We start from the raw sequence: 15,844 nt of genomic DNA on the forward strand, positions 1-15,844 counted from the left end.
AACGCCGCGGCCAGGTGGTCCCCGGCGGGGCGGGAGGGGAGCGGACGAGCGTCGGACGCGTCCAAGTGCGGCTTTTCTTGTCGCCTTGAACTTTCCTGCTCCCGAACCTGCGCGTTCCTCCTCTCACCGTCTACTCGGTCGACTAGGAAGTCCCTTGACTTTTCCCTCCCCTCCCCCACCTGAGCCACACCGCCCGGCGCCCAACGCACCGCTCCCGCGCGGTCGCCCCGCGAGGCCGGGCGTGCAGGAAGTTTGGGAAACGCGGGCCGGCGGTGCCGAGCACGTCTGCTCTCGGGACGCCGGTGAAGCGCCGCCGAACTTCCGTGCAAGTGCTAGGGTCGGGGACAGCCCTCGTGGGCTTTCGTGCGCGCACCGGCACTGCTCACTCCATTGCTCGCGGCGGCTGTGCGGCCACTTTGCCTGGAAATTAAGACGCCCGTTTTGGTGCCAGGGAGTCGCGCCGCCCTGGTGACTCCTGCGGGCGCCCTGGAAGGTCTGTGACGGCCCCGAAGTTGCAGAGCGGTGTGCGGCGCTTACTCATGTCATTGCACGATGGCTTACCCAACTGTTGGCAGTGGAAGGGTGCACGGGATGGAGGACAGCTGCGCATTTATGGACACCCTTATTTTGGTGGTGGTTCCGGCGAATTCATTTAGTAATGTTGTTGCGTTTGCTGATACATAGTTAAAACAGTAGGGTTAAGTGAGGCAGAGCAGAGCAGAGCAGGGCATGGGAAGCTCAGGAAGCCCTCGACTGGAGTGCTTTTCCCCCTCTGCTTTCCTTTGACTATGAAAACGACTTAGGGCCTTCATCTTGCCTCCATATTTTTATTGCCAGCTCTTACCGAGCTGTGGCAGATCGTCTGGGAACCAAGTACAAGATGTACATATTATTGCATTAGCTTCTTTGTGATACAAAGTTAGGGTTTGGTATGCCATTTGCATTGTAATGTCTGGTATAAAATCCTATTATTATTCCTGTATTAATTGAAATTTGGAGAAGGAAGAGAGTTTTGAATAACGTTAAACTTTTTTGTTACTTTTCGTATCCTTTAAAGCAACACATATCAAGTCATATTAGGGTTTTAATTTGATTGTTTCCCTTTTTGCTATTTGGAAAGCACTTCTTTCTGAACATTAATTTGGGATTATATGTTTTATATTTGTTTTTCAGTTCTTACTCTAGAAAGAGTACACCTATCTGTTGTCAAGCCCCTCTCCCATACACATGGCAAGTGTGTGCGGGCACACGCACTTCCCCTGAGATGGAAATGAGCTCACTTTTAGTGCAACTTCCAGTACACCAGAAGGAAGGCTGATTTGGAGTATTACAACTTTATTATTTTAATTTCTACAGAATATACCCATCTAACAGCATGGAGAATATTTAGAACAATTCTGTCTCAAGAGAGTTTTCTCTTTTAGATTTGAAAATGGGTACAGCATTCCTTATAGGAAATTAAGTCTAGTGGTAACTTTGATGGTTCCAAAGTTTGTAGTGAATTCTTTAAAATTAGGTACCTTTTGAAGAGAATGGAATCTCCAATTGTTTTAAAGAAACATATAAATGGAAACCAATGAGTGAAATGAAAGCAAAGAGAAGGGTTTTCAGTTGGGTAGTTCTACACAGTATTAGGATATGTATTTGCAGAACAGACCCTGTGTTTAATTGGATATTGAAGACCCTGAAAGTGAAACTGATAATGTAGCAAATGTAAATTGGGTTTGTAAATGCTAAAAGTATTTGCAAATTAATTATGTAAGAAATGAAAATTAATATTCTTTGTGAAATGCGCTGGAGAGAAAGGTTTTTAAATTGTCAGTGTTATTTAGATAGTCACTAAGTGGGTTGTTTTCTGCAGAAGATGGATGCATTATGGCACATTAAAAATTTTATCTTTATTGTTGAAAGTGTTACAAATGTCCCCCTCCCCCCCCATTGGCCCCCTCCACTCCCCCCTTCCCTCTCCCAGGCATCATGACAATTTTTAAACAATGGATTTGTGTATTTGTCTTTGGATTAGAAAAAGTACTGCTAATTATACTTTCTTTGAGTTTGAATTTTTAAAAATTAGGTAAACAAATTAAACATCCAACTTTATAATAGATAACTTTTTGATAGATATTGCCTCAGGCTTATTTAATATTAGACAATTTAATGTTTTATCAAATTAAAAACACAGGCTATATAGTTACTGGTTTTACATTATTATTACTTTAAAATTATGTTTACTACTTAAAATCAAGAATTTTGAACTGAAGCTATTAACCTTATAATTTGAAAAGTAGGTATATAAGTAGGAATTTCCTGTAGTACAAAAGTCAAGTGGAACAGTGAACTTTACATTTGTATAAAAGTTTTTCTTAACAGTAAGGGCTATCTAATTATTTGGTTATTTGGAGTAATCTTTATCAGAGGTACAGGTCTTTCTATTGGTGAAGAAGTTCCTGCCACAGAGTAGACCACATTCTAGACGTCTGATTACTTTTCTATTAATGTTAAGGAAACCCTTCTGTAAGTTTTGCTTTTTTTTTTCTTTCTCTTCCCTAGAATATATAAGGGAAGCCAAGAAAACATTCTACCATATTTCTTTGTTGTTAACCCTCACCCGAGGATATTTTTCCATTGATTTGTAGGGATAGTGGGAGAGAGAGGGAAAGACAGAAAGAAACATCGATGTGAGAGAAACACATCAACTGGTTGCCTCCTGCATGAGCCCCACCAGGGCCCGGGCCAGGGAGGAGCCTGCAACCGAGGTACATGCCCTTGACCAAAATCAAACCCGGGACCCTTTGGTCTGCAGGGCGACACTCTACTGAGCCAAACTGGCTAGGGCTCTACCATATTTCTTACCAAGTCAACAAAGTTGACATTAGGGATGTGATGGGTCTTGGGGTGGCACAAAAGCAGCAGGTGGTGGGGATAGGCTTTCTGGGCACTGTCCTTGATCCTCTTTACATAAACTCTTTACACCCTGTACCTACAATAGGTCAATTACTGCTATTAGAAGGCCACCTGGAAGATTCTTGCTGCAGAAAAATTAGGCACAACTAATGCTGTCATATAAGGGGTCAGCAAAATATAGCTGGGCTGCAGGTGCTGTAAGGCCCCTCCCCCAACAGGTTTTCTCATTTCTGTAGCTGTGAACTTGAAATAAGTGATTAAAAAAACTCTGTTGTGCCGGGTTGGTGTGGCTCTGTGGTTGGAACGTCAGTGCAGGATCTGGTTCAATTCCCCAGTCAGGGAACATGTCTGGGTTGCAGGCTTGATCCCCAATAGGGGCCGTGCAGGAGGCAGCTGGTAGATGAAGTTTCTTTCTCATTAATGTTTTTCTCTATCCCCTTCCCTTCCTCTTTCTCTAAAAATCAATAAAAACACATTAAAAAAACCCACTCTGCCGAACCGGTTTGGCTCAGTGGATAGAGCGTCGGCCTGCGGACTCAGGGGTCCCGGGTTCGATTCCGGTCAAGGGCATGTACCTTGGTTGCGGGCACGTCCCCACTGCGGGGCGTGCAGGAGGCAGCTGATCAATCTCTCTCATCGATGTTTCTGGCTCTCTGTCCCTCTCCTTTCTTCTCTGTGGAAAATCAATAAAAATATATTAAAAAAAAAAACACCCACTCTGTTGCACCATAATATATGCAGTTTCACAAAACAACAGTTTACAGTTGAGAGGTATTGTTATTTATGCTCTTTGAGATAATACAACTTTGTAGTCTTTATGATAGTAATTCTTTTTATTTTATTTAAAAAAATTAGATAAATGGACATTTTCAGTAATTACTGACCTCTGGAACTTAATGGGCACTGAAATGTTTTAATTTATTTGAAAAAGCTGGTCCAGGAACGGCATTCTCTCTTATCTGTTAGGCAGTAGTTGTCTAACCTGACCCTGCTCCTATTTGGCTCATTCATGGCACCTCTGGTTTTTGAGAATATGATGTGAGTTTTTCTAGAATCCTCACCGGAGGATATTTTTCCATTGATTTTTAGAGAGAGTGGAGGAGAGAGGGAAAGACAGAAATATCAATGTGAGGGAAACACATCGATTGGTTGTCTCCTGCACGAGCCCCGACCCTAGCCCTGGCCCTGGAGGAGCCTGCAACCGAGGTACGTGCCCCTGACTAGAATCGAACCCAGTACTCTTCAGTCCACAGGCTGACGTTCTATCCACTGAGCCAAACCAGCTAGGGTGAGAATACAATGTTTTTAGTCAAACATAGAGTTTTTAGTAAGTATATTGGTGGTTATTACTATGTAAACTTTTATCTCAGTTTCCCATGCCGGATTTGTAGTCAGTTTGCACAGTGACAAGGCACACTGCTCCACCCTTACCTTTCCCCTACCTTTTTGCAAAACTGCACCTTATTCCCCAGCCACAATCAGATTTCCTCTGGGCAGATAGTACTTGTCCAACCTTGTGTTCTTTTTTTTTTTTTTTTTTAAATATATTTCTTTATTGATTTCAGAGAGGAAGGGAGAAGGAGAGAGAGACAGAAACATCAATGATGAGAGAGAATTATCGATCGGCTGCCTCCTGCACGCCCCTCACTGGGGACCAAGCCCGAAACCCAGGCATGTGCCCTTGGCTGGAATCGAACCTGGGACCCCTCAATCCGCAGGCCGATGCTCTATCTACTGAGCCAGGCCGGCCAGGGCCAGCCTTGTGTTCTTAAGCCACTTACTGTTATGCCTGAGGGGCTTCCAAACTGAAAACTGTCAGTTTTAGTTATAGAGAACCTTGGATGCTCTCTCTCTATGCTTTTCCTGTTGGGGACATGTGAGATCCCTTGACAGGATTTGCTAGAATTTTTAATTTTTGAGATGTTTGGACTAAACATAGCTGATATAGAATAAACTTTCCGATCACTGTGTGTGTGTTCCTTTTTTTCTTTATTGTTTTGGCCCATCTTTTCATGTCAATAAACGTTAATTCCTTCTCTCTTAAAAAATTTTCTTTATCATGTTTGTGCTAAAGTGGCTATTTTCAGAACTTCTTGGCAGTATAAATTGCAGAAGTTAATGAGTGAGGTAGGGATGATGTCTTCTTTATTTTCTTGTGATGGCCTGCATGCACATAAACATAAGCTCGTGGTTAGTGTAGAACCTACATTGTAGACCAGTGATGGCGAACCTATGACACACGTGTCAGAGGTGACATGCGAACTCATTTTTTTGGTTGATTTTTCTTTGTTAAATGGCATTTAAATATATAAATAAATATCAAAAATATAAATCTTTGTTTTACTATGGTTGCAAATATCAAAAAATTTCTATATGTGACACGGCACCAGAGTTAAGTTAGGGTTTTTCAAAATGCTGACACGCCGAGCTCAAAAGGTTCGCCATCACTGTTATAGACCAATCTTGAATTAGTAATTGGAAGTGTCATTTTCTCTATTTGCAGAATTTGAAGGACTTAAGAACATAAGAGAAGCAGGAATGACACAGCTTTTTTTTTTTTTTTTTGTACTTTTTCTAGAAAAAGCCTCCTGTAAAAGAGGAAAATTATTTGACTTTGCTTCTGCTGTTAATTTTTGTGGGAGCAGTAACTAGGTATGATGCACAAATGCTGAAATTGTTTAAGAAGTTTCATTCATGTTATTCACAGAGCATGTACGTAATATGCTGGGATGTGAACAGTCAACCTGGAGGAAGGTTCACTGGGGCCACGAGGGGTCTGCAAAGATTTGGAGGAAGCAGTACTTGAATTGGACCTTGAAGGATCAATAGGATTTAGCCTAGTAAGTGAGAAGAAAGTGAGTGTTGGAGGTGGGTAGCAATGTGATTAAGATTATTGAGGACTGAGGAAAGTGTTAAAGGTGTTTTCTTAGAGTGTGAATAGAACAAGAGGCTTAATATGGGGATTAGGGCCAGGCTGTGATGTCCTTGCATGCCACGCTAATGAGTTTGTGCTTTATAGTCCTGGAGTTATAAACTGTTTACAAGGACCAGGTAGGTAATTTAAATGAGTTGCTTGCGGCTTGTAAGATCCTGAATGACAGCTGACACTGAGGCCTTTGGGGAAAATGGTGAATGAAAACCTGGGGAGTCCCAGGAGCCCATGGGACTTGCCTACCTGCAACCCATAGACAGTTCTGGCTGATGGTTGCCTTGTGAGACTGGGAGACGTTGCTCCCAAATACTCTGGTTTTTATGTGAAATCTCTTGATTTTTAAGTATTTTCAGTTAATTAAGATCCACAGCACTATTTGGGACTACACCTTGTGGGCTAGGTTTAATCTGTGGCCTGTGGGTGGGCTGCAGGTCTTCAACCACTGCTTTCTGTCCCAGCTTATTTTATTTTGTAAATTAATGCTTTGAAAGCAGATATTTGCAGTCTTCCTAAGGACAGAGTGCTATTAAATTACGTTGTATTCATTACTTTATTGAATGAAGGTATCTAATACTTGGTGATTTGATGATAGCTATTTTAGGGAAACCACCCTGATGTTAATATGAGGAGAGGACTTACCTGGAGGCAGAGAGAATAGGCTCTTGCAGTAGTCACAGTGTGAGGTAATCAGGGCAGAGGGTAGACTGTTGATAGTGTGGTTGGAAAGGAAGAGGGATTTCAATCAATGTAGAGGAGGAATTTCGAAGTTCCTGACATAGATGTCTAGAGGATGGAAATATCTGGGAGTACTGGCATGTAGAGTTGGAGTTTAGGAACTAGATTAGGATAGGCGATTAAAGATGTGATTTATCTGAAATCTGAGAATATGGAGAGTAGAAGATAGTAAAAAGATTAAAATACTTACACTTAGGAGATGGGGGAAAAGGGACCCAGAAAGTCTGTAAAAATGAGAAAGGAAATCAGAATATATTCCCAGTATAAATGGGCAAGTATGCACATATGTACAAAGATGCTCATGGCAGCAGAGAAAAGTAGAAAAATAGTAGAGAAGAATTGGCAACAACAAAATACCCATCAGTGGACAGCCATGTGGTTTTCGTCAGGACAGAGGGGTAGAGTAGACCTGTAGGTACCCAAGTCTATGATAACATTTGTTGACCTGAGGAAACAATTTCCAAGAGTTGCAAAGCAGTAAGTTTAGAACTATTTTTTGTAAAAAGCACCCAAACTATATATTTTGTGCATAGAAAATGATTTGGAAGGATACATAATAAACATGAATACTTCTGGGGAGTATATACTTTCATAAGCACATCGATGCAACTTTTTAAAAAAATACTTTATTCAAGTATAAGTATAATCTTAGTGGTTATATTAGTTTTAGATGTATAACATAGTGATTCAACATTTTTATATCTTACACTGAATTCTTTTTTTTTAAATCCTCACCTGAGGATATTTTTCCATTGATTTTTAGAGAGTGAAAGAGAGAGGGAAAGACAGAGAGAAATACCAATGTGAGAGAAACACATGGGTTGGTTGCCTCCCGCTTGAGTCCTGACCAGGGCTCCGACCAGGGAGGAGCCTGCAACTGAGGTATGTGCCTTTCACGAATCAAACCTGGGACTCTTCAGTCTGCAGGCTGATGCTCTATCCACTGAGCCAAACCAGCTAGGGCTCCATGCAATTTTTAAGCAGCCACTATAGCTCGCCCGGCATGGCTCAGTGGTGGAGCATCGACTTATGAACCAGGAGGTCAGGGTTCAATTCCCGGTCAAGACACATGCCTGGGTTGCAGGCTGGATCCTCAGTAGGGACATGCAGGAGGCAGCCAATCACTGATTTTCTTGCATCATTGATGTTTCTATCTCTCTCCCCCCTCCTTCTTTCCTTTCTGAAATCAATAAAAATATAATTTAAAAAAAGCCAATACAGTTGACTTTTGAACAATGTGGGGGTTGGGCACTGATCCCTTGCACAGTAAAAAATCTATGTAATTTAAAATTCTCTATTCATTGATTTAAGAGAGAGAGAGGAAGCGGGGGGGTGGGGGAGAGAAACATCAGTGTGTTGTTCCACTTGTTGTTCCACTTATTTATGCACGCATTTGCACTCATTGGTTGATTCCTATATGTGCCCTGACTAGGGATCAAACCCACAACATTGGTGTATCAGGATAATTCTCTAACCAACTGAGCTATCCGGAGAGCTATATATATTATACACTGTGTTCTTAAAATAAAGTAAACTAGACAAAAAATGTTATTAAGAAAATCATAAAGGAGAGAAAATACATTTACAGTATTTATTGAAAAAAATTCAGTATAAGTGGACCCGTGCAGTTCAAACCCATGTTGTTCAAAGGTGAACTGTAATTTAAAACTGTAGTCTTGTTTTACAAACGAGAAAACCAGGTTCTGGGGACATCACCGATTCTTGAGCCAAGATGTTCTGAATTCAAATCCTGGATCCACCACTTATTAACTGTGTTTGACTTTGGGAAGTTACTTGACTCTTTGTGCCTTTGTTACCATCTGCAAAGGGCATACGAGTACACCCAATTTTGGATGGTTGTGGATTTATGTATGTGCAGAATTCAGAACAGTGTCTGGCACAAACTACTAGTAAGTGCTATTAAGAGTGCTTTTATATGCATTGGCTATTACTGTTTTTGCCACTGTCATCAATTATCAATCAAGTATTTGCCTGGAATCATAGGACCTGTTAGTGACAGACATGTGATAAGATACCAAACTCTCTAAAAATGCCATGGCATAAAATAATGTATTAGTTATTGGAGTTCAGGAGTAAATAAAGATTTCCTTTCTGTACAGCTGTCCTTAATAAAGAGAAAAAGAAGGTAAAAAAACCTAGGTCAGCAGAAATTTCTATAGAATATTTCATATTATGAGTAACATGAAAAACAACCACAGCAATTCTATAGAAGCTATATGTATGTAATGTTACTACAGAATCATTTCAAAAATTTTCACTACCCAGACTTAATGCTTTCATAGTGATCTTCGATTAGGTCTCTCTAAATGAGACTTACTATAAGGTAGGTTTTTTTTTTTTTAAAAAAAACAATATATTTTTATTGATTTCAGAGAGGGAGAGAGAGATAGAAACATCATTGATGAGAGAGAATCACTGATGGGCTGCCTCCTGCACGCCCCCCACTGGGGATTGAGCCTGCAACGTGGGCATGTGCCCTGACCGGGAATTGAGCCTCGACCTCCTGGTTCAAAGGTTGACGCTCAACCACTGAGCCATGCCAGCTGGGCTGTAAGGTGGTTTTAAAATGATTTTTTAAATGTCTTTTATGCTTGGGTCACTTTTAATCCATTTATGCAATCCATTTACATCAGAAGCAACATAGTTGAAGGATCATAGTGAAGTCTGTGTGTTTTGTTCTTACTTCCATCTTAAGTGAAGCCTAGCAAAAACTTACTAATTTCCTGATCTTTGGGATCCTGATGACATCATGTACCCTTTGTTTGGAGTAAGCACCTAGTTGCATATGAAGTAACAATGTACTTCAAGAATTACAGAATTTAAAGACTAGATGAAAATTCTGAGAACATTTAGTCTATCCCCTCATTTTATAGGTAGCTGAGCCCTAGAGAGATGACAGCATGCCAGAAGTCATACGTAAGGTGTTAACCTATAGATAAGTAAAGGGGAGCAGGTAGTCTGTTACATGGGTGACTCCCAGTGAGCCAAGCTTCCTGGACTCATGCTATTGAGTCCGGTATCTTGGCTAGCTCTGTGACTCACTTTACCCAATAGAATGCAGTAGAAACGACGCTGTGCTAAGTTTGGGGCCATGTTTTAAGAAGGCTGGAACTTCCACTTTTGCAAGCCCCGAGTCATCAAGAAACTAGATCTTACCCTGCTGGGGAATCCATGTGGAGTAAGGAAACAGAGATGCCCCAGCTATCCCCATGTCCCAGCTGAGTTCTGCCCAAAGTCAGGTGACCACCAGTAAGATCAGCTGAGGAGCCAGCCAGCCGAGCCTTGCCCAGATTGCAGAATTATGAATAAATAAAATTGTGTTGTTTACATCTGTTAGTTTTTATGGTGGCTTGTTATATAGCTGTATAGATTGGAAGCAGATGATTTTGGGAATTAAGGGACTCTGAGAACAAAAATATATTTGAGATGTGTATGATAAAAATCATTATTTTTCGGCTTCTTTTACTGAGATAGTTCAATGATGCTGTCCTCTACCCTCTGCTCCTCATTTCACTAAAGGCATTTTGAAATAGAGATGGAGTTATATTATTGGGGAATTTAAGTGGTATTTTAAAATGTAGTTGTCACAGTTGATTGGACTATAATTAGCTAATATGTAATGGAAAGATAAAAGAACTGAATATCAACCTTCAAAAAAGTATGATACTACTTTTTTGACTTATACAGAAATCTCATATATATTGTGAGTATCACAGATTCTGTGTCAGAATACCTGGTTCTATTTCTGGACCTGGGTTAGATTCATTTTTACATGATAGAAAAACCTCAAAATAATAGTGATTTGAATAGGAGTGTTTATTTCTCTCATATCACAGTCTGGAGGGTAAGCCCTAGGGCAGTGACAGCGCACCTTTTGAGCTCGGCGTGTCAGCATTTTGAAAAACCCTAACTTAACTCTGGTGCCGTGTCACATATAGAAACTTTTTGATATTTGCAACCATAGTAAAACAAAGACTTATATTTTTGATATTTATTATTTTATATATTTAAATGCCATTTAACAAAGAAAAATCAACCAAAAAAATGAGTTCACGTGTCACCTCTGACACGCATGTCATAGGCTCGCCATCACTGCCCTAGGGCGTGTTTGGGGCCTTGGCACTGCAAAGGTGTCAGGGACTTAGCTCATTTTATCTCACTGCTCAGATATTTCTAGGATATGGCCTTTGTTGTCAGATTCCATGATGGCTACTAGAGCCCTGGTCATTGCATCCACATCCCATTAAAGAAAAAGAAAAGAAAAGGGTAGACCAAGGCCCAAAACAATCCGTTTCTTTAAAACACTCTCTAAGAAATACCATAGGCTTCAGCCTGTGTGTAATTACCTGGAATGTCATATGACCATATGTAGCTGCAAAGGAGGCTGGGGATGTAGTCCTTAGCCTAGTCCATTGCTGCCTAGAATAGATTTAGAGTGTTATTACTAAGGGTGGGAGTGGACATTGCAGAAGTAGCCAATAGTCTTTACCTTGTGGAGTAAGGAAACAGAGCAACCGGTTTATCTCCACAGGCCTAGTGAGATAGATGATATGAAACACTGGAGATGCAGATAGGTTTTATATTGAGGGCCAGCCCCAATTCAATGATAGTGACTGCTTGCAATGCTCCATTGAACCCGAGTCCCTAATTTTTTGGCCTCAGCAGGGTAAGGAAGTAGTAGAAGTATTTGTTTTTGGGTAAATACGGGAGTGATAACATGCTGTCATTTACATATTACCCCATGTACACCTTAGCCTTTTATTATGTACAGTTACTTTACTTGTAAAAATCTTTTTATTCAGAATTTTTTATTATTTTGCTAACCTTTGGACTTTTTCTATTAAAAAATATCCTAAAATGTATTCCATATTTTAAACGTTTGCTAATAAGCCTGATTCCCAACTTTGTGTAGAACATTCTCCAAACTGGAGATGATGATGATGTAGAGAAATACTGAACTCCTTTTATGTGTATGTCAGAATGTCTAGAATATGCTGCGGAAACAATGAGCCCCCGTTCTTAGTGGCTTCAATCAATAGGGGTGTGTTTCTTATTCATACTACACTTTTATGATGGGCCAGTTTAGGAGCTGTACAACATCTACACCTCGCTAAGGGAGCCGTCTCTCTGTCCTTCCACACTTGTCAAGGGAGGAAGAAGACAGCAGGGTAGAACGTGCTCTAGCTCCTAAAGGCCCTCCGGATGTGGCGGTGTCAGTCCTGTGTGTGTATCACTGGCCCAAGAATACCAGTGGGAGCACCTAACGAAGGAGGCAGGGAAGTGAAATCCTATCCTGGAAATATTTGATGAAGAGCACTAATAAACATCATATAGGGTAAAACTTATTTTAGTTCAAATATTCGCATTTGACTTTGGAATAGGTTTGGTTACCTGTCATTGAGTATGACCACCTGTTTGTCTCTTGTACACAATGTTATAACTAAGGGCTGTGTTTAATGCTATTAAACACACAAAACGTTTTCCAGAGGTAGAAATAATATAGGAGGCATAGGGCTTGATCTCTTGATTCTTTCTCTACTGTAGTCATGTTTTTTTTCACTCTCCCCACTCACAAGAAAGGAGGGAAGGAATCAAATATTAAAATGTCTATGAAGCCAAAACTGGTTTGGCTCAGTGGATAGAGCGTCGGCCTGCGGACTGAAGGGTCCCAGGTTCGATTCCGGTCAAGGGCATGTACCTTGGTTGCGGGCACATTTCCAGTGGGAGATGTGCAGGAGGCAGCTGATCGATGTTTCTCTCTCATCGATGTTTCTGGCTCTCTGTCTCTATCCCTTCCTCTCTGTAAAAAAATCAATAAAATATATTTAAAAAAAAATAAAATGTCTATGAAAAGTTAGTAAGATTATAGTTGACCTAAAGTCTGTTTATTTCAAATTTGGTTCTTCAAGCATTTTATTTTCAGTCAAGGCTACTTTGCCTGTTTTCTACCAATCACTCAAGAAGATGTTACTGACCATTTATGCACCATATACTGGAGAAACCAAAATAAGACACAATTCCTATTCTCAGTTTTTACTATACTGTGCAAATTATAATGCAAAACGACAAGTCCTACAGTGGAAGATATTGCAAAGGACTGAGGAAGCTTAGAGAAGGAAGAACTTAAAGCATGGGGATTGAATAAAGGAAATATCTGAGTTGAGTCTTGAAGAATTAAATCAACTTGACTGAAGGAAGGGAGTGAGCGAGGAACTAGTACATGGCCATCATGGGCTAGGCACAGCTGGGCTGACCAGTGTTACTTCATTTGATATTTTTAACAGTCACATGCAGTAGAATCATTAGGTCCAGCTTTACAGGTGAAGGAGCTAAGTTTCAGGAAGATCACTTAGTTGATAAGTGATTGTGTCAGGATTTGAATCCAGGTGTGTCTGACTCTGGTCTTTGCTTTTTAAAGAACTCCAGTCCAGCTTTGAGCTATAAGATGAAAAAGGTCTGGGGATCTAATGTATAACATGGTGATTACTAGTATAGTTGATAACACTGTGTTACATGATTGAAATTTGCTAAGAGACTGGAACTTAAATATTCTCACAAAAAACCGAAGATAAATATGTGGTGTGATGAATTTATTAATTAACTAGATGGGAGGAATCCTTCCACAACGTTTATGTATATCAAATCATCATGATGTACACTTTTAAATATCTTACAATTTTGTCAGTTACACCTCAGTAAAGCTGAGAAAAAAAAATGCCCATGCACATAAGAGAAATTGCAGTCCTGTATGTGAGAAAATGAGGAAGGGAAAGTAAGTTGGGAATTTCAAAATTTTACTGTAGGCAGTAGGGAGTCATTGAAAATTTTAAATAGTTACATTGTCTCTTGGTTAGAAAAATAACCTTGGCAACAAGAGGGAAGATGGTATGTAGGGGCATATACCCCATTTGTCATTTAAAAAAAAAATTGATTTCAGAGAGGAAGGAAGAAGGAGAGGGAGATAGAAACATCAATGATGAGAGAGAATCATTGACCTGTTGCCTCCCACATGCTCCCCACTGGGGATAGAGCCGGAAAGAATCGGGTTTGTGCCCTGACTGAGAATCAACTGTGACCTCTTGGTTCATAGAGTGATGCCCAACCACGGAGTCACACTGGTGGACTACCTCATTTGTCTTGTTACAGGGACCAGAATAAAAACCCAAACTGATTAGCCTGTGTTTTTTTTGTTTGTTTTTTTTTTAATCGAGAAATAATACTTGCCTAGCTTTCATTTTCAAGTTATTCAACCCCAGAACCAGGAAGAACCTCACAGTCATCTATTCCAATGTCTTCAATTTATGGGTTAGAAAATGAAATGCCAACAGGCAAGTTTGACATCTGAGATTACACTTCCGGATCGGGAGACAATAGTCTTTTTTGCCAATAAAAGAAGGTAAATACCTATGGTAGGTTCCATTAGCTAACAACCAAGTGTTACACCTCTGATTGGAAAAATGTCCTTGTGGTCCATCCATGTTGTTGCATGTATCAATAGTTTCTTTAAATTTTTATTTTTATTTATTGACTATAGGCCTGATGCATGAAATTCGTGCAAGGGCTCGGCCCCCCACTGCGGCGGCGGCTGCCTCTGCCTTGGTCGCTGCCCACCATGGTGGCCACCTTGGCCCTCACAGCCCCAGCTTCGTCTGGAAGGTCATCCAGAAGGACGTCCAGTCTAATTAGCATATTATGCTTTTATTATTAGAGACTTGAGAGAGAGAAACATTGATTTGTTGTTCTACTTATTAACACATTCATCAGTTCATTTTTTAAAAAAAATTTATACAAAGTGGATTCGGAAATACTGCTCTTATTTTTTTATTTCTCATTGTTATTAAAACTATTGCGAGGTTATTTTTTCATTGATTTTTAGAAATAGTGGAAGGGATGGGGAGAAACTGCTAGAGAGAAACATGGAAGTGAGAGAGAGACATCCATTGGTGTCTCCCACAGAGGCCCAGACCAGGGCCCTTGGTGGAGCCTGCACCTGAGGTATGTGCCCTTGACTGGAATTGAACCTGGGACCCTTCAGTCTGTGGGCCTATGCTCTGTCTACTGAGACAAACCTGTTAGGACCATTAGTTCATCAAATGTGCCCTGACCAGGGATTGAATCTGCAACTTTGGTACATCAGGACGATGCTTTAATCAGCTGAGTTATCTGGCAGGGCCAATAGTTTGCTTCTTTATGTTGATGACTAGTACTCCATTGTATGGATGTACCACACTTTATTAATTTGCCAATTGATGGACATTTGGATTGTTTCCAGTGTTTTGTCTGCAGTGAATAATGCTACTACCATATTTGCTTACATGTCCTTGGACAAATGTTTTCGTTTCTCTGGGTAGATACCTAGGAATATAAATTGCTTGGTTATATGGTTAGTGCATGTTTAACTTTTTGAGAACTTCCAAACCTTTCAAAGTGCCTGTGCCATTTTACATTATTAAAATTGTATGAAGGTTCACATCCTTGCTGATGCTTGGAATTATGCATCTTTGATTTTAGCCATTCTAGGGGTGTGTAGTGATATCCCATTGTGATTTTAATTTGCACTTTCCTAATTATTTATGTTGGTGAGCATCTTTTGAATTGCTTATTTATCATTTCTGTATCTTCTTGGTTTAAATATCAACTTAAATTTATCCTGTTTTGGCGGATGTTGTGTCTTATTTTTGAGTCATAAGAGTTCTGTGTATGTGTCTATCTTACCTAATAATAGACAAACATGTAAATTGACCGCCCCTCTGCTACGCTCACCAGCCAATCAGGAGAGCATGCAAATTAACCCAACAAAGATGGCGGTTAATTTGCATACATAGGCTTGAAGCGGCAGAGCAAAGACTGAAGGCTCCGGCTGCAGTAGCGAAGACTGAAGGCTCAGGCCGGAGTGAAGGCCTGGGTCCTGGGTGCTGGAGGAAAACCGGTGCCGGCAGCCAGGGGAAGGGAAGGCCTATTACAACGGGCCTCTAGTCCTATCTAATAAAAGAGAAACATGGTAATTAGCCGTACATCCGCTACCCTTCCCATTGGCTAATCAGGGAGATATGCAAATTAACTGCCAGCCAAGATGGCGGCCGGCAGCCAGGCAGCTGATGCGAACAGGGAGGCTTGCTTGCTCCAGTGACGGAGGAAGCCAGGTTCTCCGCCTGCCTTGCTGGCCTCTCAGCTGCTCTCTAAGAAACATTGTAACAAATATAGAAGCTAAACAAAACCCTAGAAACCTCCTTTCAGTCAGCCGGGCTTCAG

General features: G+C 40.7%; 1 protein-coding gene across 3 annotated transcripts in view; it reads left to right on the forward strand.

Moving 5' to 3' along the window:
* The first annotated feature begins 266 nt into the window (after positions 1-266).
* The window catches only part of KMT2C (lysine methyltransferase 2C), a 248,324-nt gene continuing 232,746 nt past the window's right edge, over positions 267-15,844 (forward strand). For all 3 annotated transcript variants that reach the window (XM_023743909.1, XM_023743910.1, XM_023743911.1), the window contains exon 1: positions 267-1,324. The gene's annotated coding sequence lies outside the window, so the exon portion shown is untranslated. The remainder of the gene's footprint in view (positions 1,325-15,844) is intronic.

Source organism: Myotis lucifugus, unplaced genomic scaffold (genome assembly GCF_000147115.1).
Source record: "Myotis lucifugus unplaced genomic scaffold, Myoluc2.0 scaffold_418, whole genome shotgun sequence".
Classification (NCBI taxonomy): Eukaryota; Metazoa; Chordata; class Mammalia; order Chiroptera; family Vespertilionidae; genus Myotis; species Myotis lucifugus.